Below are 8,996 nucleotides of genomic sequence, written 5' to 3' on the forward strand. Positions count from 1 at the left end.
TCTGGTCTACAGGTTTAACAGTAAAGGGGATGAAAATTCTCTGCTACTTACAGCGTGTTGTTGTAACCCAGTTAAATATTATGAATGATTCCCTAATATTCCAATAGTCTGCACGATATCAAAGACGTTTAAGGTGATGGTTAAGTTTCATTTTGAAATAACGATTCGTTATGTGTCCAACTATTCTTTGTAAGGGAATTTGATTCACGCTCACAATGATTTACGGAAGGGAAGTGTATCTTTAAACGACGGTGCATAGAAGATTTTACAAAAAATAAATAAATAAATAAAAACATTGATATCGTTATTTATTAAGAATGTTTTTACGCATCTTTCATGACGAAAATTTAATTTCTCTCTTACGCAAAGAAAACATTGACGTGTTGACACAATACGGAATGTTTTTTTTTAATTACAAATACATCATATCAGATCATGACATACCTAACTAACAATCATAACATTTAAAAGAAGCATCCCTAAATAAATTATGTAAAGAAACGAATCAATGTCGAAGAGAACGATCGATGGTATCCCAGGGTTTATTTCAGGGTTTCAATTATTTAACTAAACCAACAAAAGAAACATCCCCATAAACCATAGTGTTAGGACGTAACTTCAATTCAATAACTGAATCATTGTCGAAGAGGCAACGATCGATGATCTCCCATGGTTTATTTCAGGGTTTTATCTGACGGTTTATTTCAGGGAGATCTTGAACCTGGCCCACTGCCGCTTCCTCAGGTTGGCAAATTCTGCGGATCAAAGGTAATCCGACACGTGCCCTGCAGAGTGATAAAGAGGGATTAAGTGCCCATTCACGCTACAGTTGAGTTAACCCAGTCAGGTCTTTTTGGTCGTCAGGAGGAAGGAAAAAGGAGGAACGGGGAATCAACGGTGATTGATGAAAGGAGCGAAGGATGGGACTCGACTTCTTTTGGGGTTCCTCTCGGCATGTGGTTACTCCATCAGGGTTAGGGAAGGAACGAGAGAATCACTGTAGTCACATACAGATACAGACCAGACAGCTACGTATGCGAGCACATTTTTTTTTTCCGATGAGGGAATAAGTTGTATGGGGGAGGTATATATATATATATATATATATATATATATATATATATATATATATATATATATATATATATATATATATATATATATATATATATATGTATATATATATATATATATATATATATATAGATAGATAGATGGATAGATATATATATAGATAGATGGATAGATATACATAAATATGTATATATATATGCCTGTGTATATATATGTATGTATAGAATTATGTGTGTATATATATATATGATATATATATGTGTGTGTATATGCATATACATATACATACATAATATTTAAATATATATAGATAAATATATATGTGTATGTATATACTGTATATATATATATATACATATATATTTAAATATATATAGATATATATATATATGTATATATATATATATATATATATATATATATATATATATATATATATATATATATATATATATATATATATATATATTCAGAATTCGTAAATATACATTAAAAAGCCGCCCAACTTTAGTTTTATCACACTGAAATCTATAACACTCACCTGAACAATATCTTTACAAAAAAAAGTACCTCTCCAGAATGTTTCCAATCGACAGAATCATTACAATTGTTCATGTATAAAAAAAAGAGCTTTGGACATATTTCCCACCCGGTTCCAATACTTATGTCGATTAATTCTGGCAGCCAGCGTTTCACCACTTCCAGATATATTTTTTATTAAAGTCTTTGTATTTATGGAGAGTTTTTTATTTAAATGGATTTACAGTTGATGAATGTTTAAAAAATACTATTGACATTCATTTCATTAAAGAAAAATTTCTGTAGAGAATGAACTATACCAACGCGTTGTAAAAGTAATAAAGTATCATTCATAATAGAATGTATTTTTCAACTGCATAAACTGTTTTTTTATCCTTTTTCATCAACTGAGAATTGTAAAAGTGATAAATTATCATATTTCTAATAAACTGTATTTTTTCAGCTGCATAAAATTATTTTTAGCCTTTTTCACCAACCGAGAATTTTCGATATTTCAAACAAAAAACAATATTTATTTTCATAAATTTAACATACGAAAATTTGGGCAGCAGAATCGAAATGATTTTAAAATCTAAAAAAACTTTTAATGTACATGAAACTTTTAATGTACATATACATATATATATATATATATATATATATACATATATATATATATATATATATATATATATATATATATATAATATATATATATATATGTACACTATTTATATATATATATATATATATATATATATATATATATATATATATATAACAACTCATACTAGTATATAATTCAAAACTGTATATATATAAACAACTCATACTAGTATAATTCAAAACTGCACGAACTTGCCTTATAAGTTTCCATAAGACAAAGAACATTAAAGCAAGGCAAAATAATTTGCCTAAAGTTCATGTCAGTACCATTAAGGCCCATAGATATGTGGGGCACAAGGCTAATTATGACTTACATTTCACTCGCCATGGTGATCCTGGTTTTATTTCACCAAGGCATGAATTCCGTCATGCAAGTCTGTCAGGTGAAAATAAACCCCTTGTGCCTAATTGTAATTATACGGATATAAGATTACTTCACCTAAATGTTTAGATAGCGCTGCTGGGATTCTATGACATCGAGAATTAACAGCTATTCTAAGATAGTCAACGCTAGAAAATTATAAACAAGTAAAAAATGCGCCGACGTTTTCTGTACAGCCGCTACAGCATATAATCAAGGCCACCGGAAATAGATCTATCTTTCGGTGGTCTCGGTATATTGCTGTACGATGATGGCAAACTTTAACCTTAAATAAAATCAAAACTACTGAGGCTAGAGGGCTGCAATTTGGTATGTTTGATGATTGGAGGGTAGATGATCAACATACCAATTTGCAGCCCTCTAGCCTCAGTAGTTTTTTAGATCTGAGGGTGGACAGAAAAATGCGGACGGACAGACAAAGCCGGCCCGATAGTTTTCCTTTACAGAAAACTAAGAAGCTATATTTTAATGATTAAGAAGATAGTGTAAAAATTGGAAATCTTTAAAATCGATTAGTCATCAAATTCAAGCTGAACCAGAATGCTTCCTTGAGCATTCACCGACCGAAAATAAACCTGCTCATAACAGAGGTTAATAAACGCAAACTGTTAACTGCCTGGGGTTTAAGTCTAATGAACGGGTCGCCTCACATAACACTTAAGGACCGTAAAATCTCCTTCCGTCTCTCTCTGAAAATGGTAATTGCCACGCAGCGACACGGAAGGGATATCGGACAATGGCGTACCACTTTTTTCCAGCTCTGCAGCGATTCTTCTTCTTCCCTCCGAAAAGTGACCCCTCATTTTGTGACCCTCATTTGTGACCCTCATTTGAACGCAGGCAGGAAAAGGATGAGTTTCAATCACGGGGTGGTGATTAAGGCACTGTTTACACGGAGGAATTAGGCGTCATTTTCCGGGGCACTTTCCCCATTATGCAAGTGGCTGCTATTATCCGCACTGTTCTTTTCTTTCATTTTGTCATCATGGTAATGATGGTGATTGTCATTTTACCTTTATTACTGTAAATGCTGTTGCTGTAATTATCATTTTTCGACTTCAAGGTTTTGAAAACGGTGTAAAATATCATTGTAAATGCTATTGGTGTAAATATAATTGTAAATGTAATTTTCAACTCCATGGTCTTGAAAAGTGTAAAAAAAAAAAGGGGGGGGTGTCTGTAACCTCTTTCAGGTATGCACTCAAAATATTTTACAAAATTCCTGTCAGTGTCTTTAGAAACTACACCAAGAAAACATTTAATTAATTTAAAAAATCTTAATTCAAAAATCTTATAGAAAAATGCAACAGCATCACGATCAATCTCGGCTTCCGTATGGTAAGATTTGATGTTTGCTCTTTATTTACAAAAGTTCTTAATGAATTGATATTAAAATATCTAAAAAAATAATGAGCTGGATTGGTTTACTCTTAAAATTCATTAATTTTCTTAATTAACTGAAATATTTATTTGTTAATTTTTAGTGAAAATTTTATAAAAACAAAAGTTAGGTGTGTTAATGGGTAGCCATCAATCACCAGCTCACTTATATTCATATAAAGATTTTTTTTCTTAAATTATCGAGAAGTGATAAAATCAACAGAAAGCACAGTGAAACTAAAAAGAAAACAACCAGAAAAATTTATTTTAAAAATCCGAAAAGATAAGAGACTCATATTTGCTAAAACAAAACAGAGTCGCATATGTTTTTGGGTGGTGCTTTGAAAGCAGTTTCCCTTTAGTTGTAATAACAGTTTTGGTATTCATCAAACAACCAATCCCCAGTTGTATTTGAGTTTTGTATTTTAATTCTTATTTTGCTTGGTTTTTCTATTAGTTTTGTTTTTCATTTATCAATGTCAGCATACTTCTCTGTGTAACCCTATATTGCAGATTAGTCATATTTCAAGCTTGCCTCGTGTAATTGGCTGTATATTTTTTAATAATAATAATAATAATAATAATAATAATAATAATAATAATAATAATAATAATAATAATAATAATAATAAAATACTCATAGCAGCATGAGTTCTTAAAAGGGAGAAACAAATCCACAGTTATTGAAAATGAGAATCGAGCAGATTCCCGAAAGTTATCTGTACAGATTTATCTTTAAACATATGTACATATACATAACTGTGGATTTGTTTCTCAATAATAATAATAATAATAATAATAATAATAATAATAATAATAATAATAATAATAATAATAATAATAATAATAATATCTGGAAAGCTGAAAGGCGTTTGTGGATCATATTCGAAGTTGTACATATACATAATTGTGGATTTGTTTCTCCAGTAATAATAATAATAATAATAATAATAATAATAATAATAATAATAATAATATCTGGAAAGATGAGAAGCGTTTGTGGCTCATATTTCGAAGTTGTACATATACATAACTGTGGGATTTGTTTCTCCAATAATAATAATAATAATAATAATAATAATAATAATAATAATAATAATATCTGAAAAGCTGAAAAGGCATTTGTGGATGGCATTTTGCAAGTTGTAACAAAACCAAACTTAATTCTGCCTGGAATGAAGAAATATTGAGGTTATTTACCCTCACTCCGAAATGTGTTGCTTAACAATTTTCTCTCTTCCGATCTTTAATTAAAAAAAACTAGTTACAGACGCTTGACAATACACAGAATCAACTCGAGATATAAAAGTGGGGGTGGGGGCGGACTGGGTGAGTGACATACCCAAGAGCTTCCGCGAGATGAGAGAAAGAGTGCGTCTCTTGGAGGCAAGTTCGAGAAAATCTCAATGAGAAGTGAGATTGATTTGGAAAACGGGATTGAAGCAATTATTTTTGAGAGAGAGAGAGAGAGAGAGAGAGAGAGAGAGAGAGAGAGAGAGAGAGAGAGAGAGAGAGAGGGTGGGTACATCAGAAATACGCGGGAATCATTCATATTTTAAATTTTTTGATTTGGAAGTTTTTTACTCCTACATGAAGCATTTATCCACAAAATTGTTTAAGTAAATGATTAATAGTGTTTTATACGAGATAGTGAAAACACAAGATAAGATTATACTCTCATGGACTTATACATATCCGGACAAACTATGTTTCTATATTAATAAAGGCATTAAGTTTAAATGGTAGGCCATAGAAAAAATATGCATTTTATATAACGATGTTGAGATTACCTATAAGTATATATTAATTATAATTAAAGCAAAAATTTATATACAGTCAACTTGTTCTTCTGTTTTAAGTAACATTAATCTATGGAAAAATAAGCAATTTATTATACTCGTATATAGCAGTGATCAGTAGAAATTGAATTATAGACAGCAGTAGAAAAATAGGTATTTTGATTTTCTTAATACAATATGTACCCTATACTATTTACCATCTAGGGCAAGAAACATTTGCATAGTTTCAGTGAAGACAGGACGGAGTTAAATTGTTACTTACTCACTCATCACAGCAATATCTACAATCACGCAAACCGAAAACAAATGCTGATTATTTTTTCCTCAGTGAGAAAATTAACATCAGTTAAAAAAAAAAAACTTACCATCTTCAATTTTAAAATGTCAAACTTCGAACTGACATCCATAACCTCCACATAAAGTAACATACATATTATAAGCAATAGTTTTAAAATATATTATTAGTCTAATTCACTTTTTTTAGTGTATAAGTCTGGTAGTCCAGAAATAATGCAATAGAAAGCATTCTGTAATTTCGAAATTGAGATATGCCATCGTGAAACACTAATACACAAGTTACTGCAGTTTCAGAATGATCCTTCAATGTTTTCCACGAGTATTTAGGGGGTCCCATTTGCAGTATCTGCAAAATCAGTAGTAAGGCAAGGGAATATCTACATTTTTCTAAGGTTTGTACTTTTGCAGATACTGCAGTCTTCCGTTTTAGGGCAGTATTGCCGTCTGCACGTGAAATAGAAATATCTCCACATAATATATGCAGTATAAAAAAAAAACAAGTGGGGCGAACGTAACCATGGAGCCGTCTCGAGAAAAATATTGCAACACTGATAGTCGATATATTATGTGCCTCCACCAGTTATGTCCCTACACGCAGAATCTACCGGGTGTCTTTTTGCCGAAATTACGACCAATTCGGAACGTTTCTGAGTGAGTAACTACGACACAAATGTGAATGTTATATCTGTAATGGATTAACGATTGGCTCGCCAGTGCAGATACAATGAATACGACTATATCTATTTTTCATTACATTTCCCGACAAAACGACGTATAGGTTTAGGCCTCAGCTCTTCATGGTTACCAGGAAACAATTCTTATAAATCTTTGGTCATACGGATCTCTCTCTCTCTCTCTCTCTCTCTCTCTCTCTCTCTCTCTCTCTCTCTCTCTCTCTCTCTCTTTAGGCCTCAGCTCTTCATAGTTACCTGGAAACAATTCTTATAAATCTTTGGTCATACGGATCTCTCTCTCTCTCTCTCTCTCTCTCTCTCTCTCTCTCTCTCTCTCTCTCTCTCTCTCTCTCTCTCTTTTAGGCCTCAGCTCTTCATAGTTACCAAGGAAACAATTCTTATAAATCTTTGGTCATTTGGATCTCTCTCTCTCTCTCTCTCTCTCTCTTTAGGCCTCAGCTCTTCATAGTTACCGGGAAACAATTCTTATAAATCTTTGGTCATACGGATCTCTCTCTCTCTCTCTCTCTCTCTCTCTCTCTCTCTCTCTCTCTCTCTCTCTCTCTCTCTCTCTCTCTCTCTCTCTCTTTAGGCCTCAGCTCTTCATAGTTACCGGGAAACAATTCTTATAAATCTTCAGTCATACGGATCTCTCTCTCTCTTCCTCTTCCCTTCCCCCCCTCTCTCTCTCTCTCTCTCTCTCTCTCTCTCTCTCTCTCCTCTCTCTCTCTCTCTCTCTTTAGGCCTCAGCTCTTCATAGTCACCGGGAAGCAATTCTTATAAACCCTCGGACATACGGACGTCTCTCTCTCTCTCTCTCTCTCTCTCTCTCTCTCTCTCTCTCTCTCTCTCTCTCTCTCTCTCTCTCATTTTAGTAAAGAAATAAGAAGCCAGTGTTCAATCATATGTTGCTTGATACAGGCAGAACATTATATTTATATTAGATAAATTTCGTATAATAGGTATTTTCCGTTTAATAATTTGTTTCACTATCCCCTCCAACTTCTTTTTTTTATTTCATTTACCTATTTATCAATTTTTTGCTTTGCAGGTTTGTTTATCATTCTTTTGTCCATGCTTCATGAGTAAAGATACATTTCAGATGAAACGGTCTAACATACACCTAATCAAACGCAGTTTCAGTTTTCTGAATAGAAAACTATTGTGCCGGCTTTGTCTGTCCGTCCGCACTTTTTTTCTGTCCGCCCTCAGATCTTAAAAACTACTTAGACTAGAGGGCTGCAAATTGATACGTTGGTCATCCACCCTCTGATCATCAAACATGCCAAATTGCAGCCCTCTAGCGTCAGTAATTTTTATTTTATTTAAGGTTAAAGTTAGCCATAATCGTGCTTCTGGTAACGATATAGTATAGGCCACCACCGTGCCGTGGTTAAAGTTTCATGGGCCACGGCTCATACATCATCATACCGGGACCACCGAAAGAAAGATCTATTTTCGGTGGCCTTGATTATATACGATGTTGCGGCTGTACAGAAAACTCGATTGCGCCGAAGTTTCTTCGGCGCATTTTTTACTTGTTATGTGTTGTTGACCATAAATAATATATAAGGTGTTTTTTTTTATTATAATAATGAAAGTAGAGATAATTCCAAATCTCACGACATCGAAAAATTCAAATGAATAATTAGATACAGCTTCGCTAGCTTCTCGGAAATTTAAAAAGTCTATAGAGAATTTTCCGTAGAACTTTCAGCTGCGGTTAATGGTAATAAGAGACGAAAGGATTCTCAAAGGCAGCGTGTGAATCTTTCAGTATATAAAAAAAAAAAAAAAAAAATAATAATAATAATAATAATAATAATAATAATAATAATAAATGTTTGGAACTCTTTGTTCTCATCTTTTATAGATAATAAAAATTGTTTATATAATTTTAGATTTTTAATTATACAATAGTTTTTCACGACATTGTGAATTTCTTAGCTATAATAATAATAAATAATAATAATAATAATAATAATAATAATAATAATAATAATAATAATAATAATAATAATTTTGTTTTATTTGATTTTTCAGTGATAATAGTAATTCTTACAATAAGACTAAAATACAATAATAATGAGAATACTAACGACTGTGGAAAAAAAAAATAATAACAATAATAAGACGCAATACCTCCTTCCCTCACGCTTTTTTTTTTTATTAGCCACCTACTGTCAATCGGTGTCACATCATAAT

The 8,996-nt window shown here is 32.0% G+C and overlaps 1 long non-coding RNA gene across 1 annotated transcript in view; it reads right to left on the reverse strand.

Moving 5' to 3' along the window:
- Positions 1-622: 622 nt before the first annotated feature.
- Positions 623-8,996, reverse strand: part of LOC136845619 (uncharacterized) — a 94,562-nt gene continuing 86,188 nt past the window's right edge. The window contains exon 3 of the long non-coding RNA XR_010855203.1: positions 623-785. This is a non-coding gene — a long non-coding RNA (uncharacterized lncRNA). The remainder of the gene's footprint in view (positions 786-8,996) is intronic.

Source organism: Macrobrachium rosenbergii, chromosome 14 (genome assembly GCF_040412425.1).
Source record: "Macrobrachium rosenbergii isolate ZJJX-2024 chromosome 14, ASM4041242v1, whole genome shotgun sequence".
In the NCBI taxonomy this organism is placed as follows: Eukaryota; Metazoa; Arthropoda; class Malacostraca; order Decapoda; family Palaemonidae; genus Macrobrachium; species Macrobrachium rosenbergii.